This window comes from Alligator sinensis, unplaced genomic scaffold (genome assembly GCF_000455745.1).
Source record: "Alligator sinensis unplaced genomic scaffold, ASM45574v1 scaffold874_1, whole genome shotgun sequence".
NCBI lineage: Eukaryota > Metazoa > Chordata > Crocodylia > Alligatoridae > Alligator > Alligator sinensis.
Genome location: NW_005842302.1, coordinates 958,480 through 961,012, shown reverse-complemented (window position 1 = coordinate 961,012; position 2,533 = coordinate 958,480).

Here is a 2,533-nt window from a genome sequence, read left to right as displayed (position 1 = left end):
TTCCCTTCTGCCAGGCACTCTGTATGCTCTGGATCTCCCTTTGCTCAGCCTACAGGTCAGCTTCCCCAGGCACTGCTCACTGGGCCTCCTGTAGGAATCAATCTTTCTGGGGAAAGTATGATGGGGTGTGGTTTTCTTAAAGGGCTTCTCTCTGTAAAAAGAGCTGGGGTGGGGCTGCAGCTGTGTTTTCTGGTATGGAAGGCTTAGAGGTGGGACCAGGTGCCCCTGATTTCTTGGCTCTGTGGGAGGTGGGCGCCCAGCTCCTGGAGCCCCTGGCTGCTTAACAAATCCATAAAGAACATTACTAATGTATTGCATTACAGAGCATTACCCTGTAACAGGAATAAGTCAAATGCTTTGGGGTAATCAGGCTCAGTTAATTTTCTGGCTTCTCTCTCTATTACAATAAAAAAGGTGTTTGCTCCCAACCCTGCCTTGAGGGAAGGCACTACAAAAATCATCATTAGCTGCACGGGGATTCTGCTCAGGTGGATCTCCTCATCATGCAGTCCAGATCTTGCACAGCTTGCAATGGAAGAAGACATGGACCAGGGATGGGGAAGGCATGTAGCTTGCAGGCCAATTCAGCCAACACTCATTCACACTGATCTCAACTTGCAGGTCTCCTGACCGAGATGCTTTCTTTGGCTTCACAACAGCCTTTCTTTCAGTTCCAAGCCAGAACCACCCAACATCTGACATCCAGCTCTCTCACATGGGCTGTGCACCCCTAATTATAAGCTTAGCTAATGATGCATGCCCTAGAGACACATGCTGAGGTCTAATGTGCACCAGGTGTTATTTGATGTACAAGAAGACACCTGCATTCACAGTGAGAAATTCAATGCATATGGAATTGAAGACAAGGGGGTGGTAGGGAGAGGCAGATAGTTTGGGTGGGAGGAAACTCAGTAAACCTCTAGGGAAAGGAGAAAGCTTTGGAAATAAAGAAGTACCTGGTAAAGATAGAGAGATCTATGTGGTTCTCCTGGCCTACTTCCAAAATGTCACGTTGAGTAAAGAGAATTATTTATCTCCTGTTCAGTTCCAAGAGGCCTATCTGACACTTGTCACAGTGGGTGGCCAGGAGTTTGGGGTTACTGTGATTATTTGGAAGCCAAAAGACAAGACTGTTAGGGCCAACTTTCTGAAGTGATTAGTTTTTAAACCTTTTTATTATGGAAGAGTTGCCATATAAAGCATGGTGAACAGTGAGGCAGGATGGATCTTCAGTTCTGCATGCGGGAGAAGTTCAATGCAACCTACTTCTGGAAGTGCTGCTAGTTAGTCTATATTAATACATAGAAATAATCACCCTCCCATACCAACAGTTCCACCAACACCCAGCAGGGGGCAGAACAGCCCTCCTAGGGAATCTCATCAAACTCTATGCCAAGAAGTAATGCAGACAAGTACCTGCATTATTGCTAACCTCACCTGCATTTGTTTGAGTTATAGTCAGTAGGGGTGCCAACTCTATTTGCATCTATTCCAGGAGGTTTTCAGAACATCAACATGCCCATGACACACAACATGAATGTGCCTGCGTATATCAGTCAGGGATTATGGTGCGTAGACTTTACGTTTGGAAGGCAAATGCATGTTACTATTACGTTTTAAAAACCCACTGGACTACTGTAAAAATTGGGTTCAACATTTAATGTTTATTTTAATGAATGCCCTATCATTATGTCCCTGGTGATGCTCAGCAGTCTCTTGGAGATTTATATCTAATTCCTGGAGACTCCAGGGCAGTTCTGGAGGGTTGGCAACCCTAATAGTCAGCCTTAACCAAACTCTGCTGCCTGCCTGTGTCACCACTGGGTTAATGCATACAGCGTTCGGGTGAAATAAATGACAGAGGTGACCATGAACTCAATGAGATTGTAGGGTGATGATGCTAGTTTTGCTTAGGTTATACTTGTTTATAAAGATGACCCTGCAGGCCATTTGGAAATGACATCTGGTTTAACACAGTTCCTAATCCTACAAATGTTAGAACCCAGCTAGCTCTGTGCTAACTGTTTCTTGTTCTTCACCCTGATACAACATCTGGAGGGTGAATAACCTGGGAATAGCAAGGCTGAGGATACTCAGATTTAAACGTGTCACGGCTGAGACAGGATCTTCTCGAGGTGGAACATCAGGTTTGGAATTCATTCCAAGGAGAGATGAGGCTGGATCACCAATCTCTAGGGCACAATGTCAAACTCATTACCTTTGAGAAGTCTTCTCCTGAGAGCTCAGGTGCAGGGACACTGTACTGATGCATTTCTCCTAAGAGCATCAGAACTGCATCAGAATAATTGTGTAACTGATTCTTATTAAGCAGGATTCATTTATGAGTATGGAGGATTTTGTTGTCCTGCTTGTATGAAATCAATACACTTCTTACCAGCTGTAGTAGATGTAGACGTTATGGTGATGGGCACCTTAGAAACTCAGTGATTCGCGGGGCAGGTTCTCTGAGAAATCTGGCAATCTTTTCACATGCGAAGGGTGGTGTGAAATTGAGGGTGTGAGAGAAATGTGG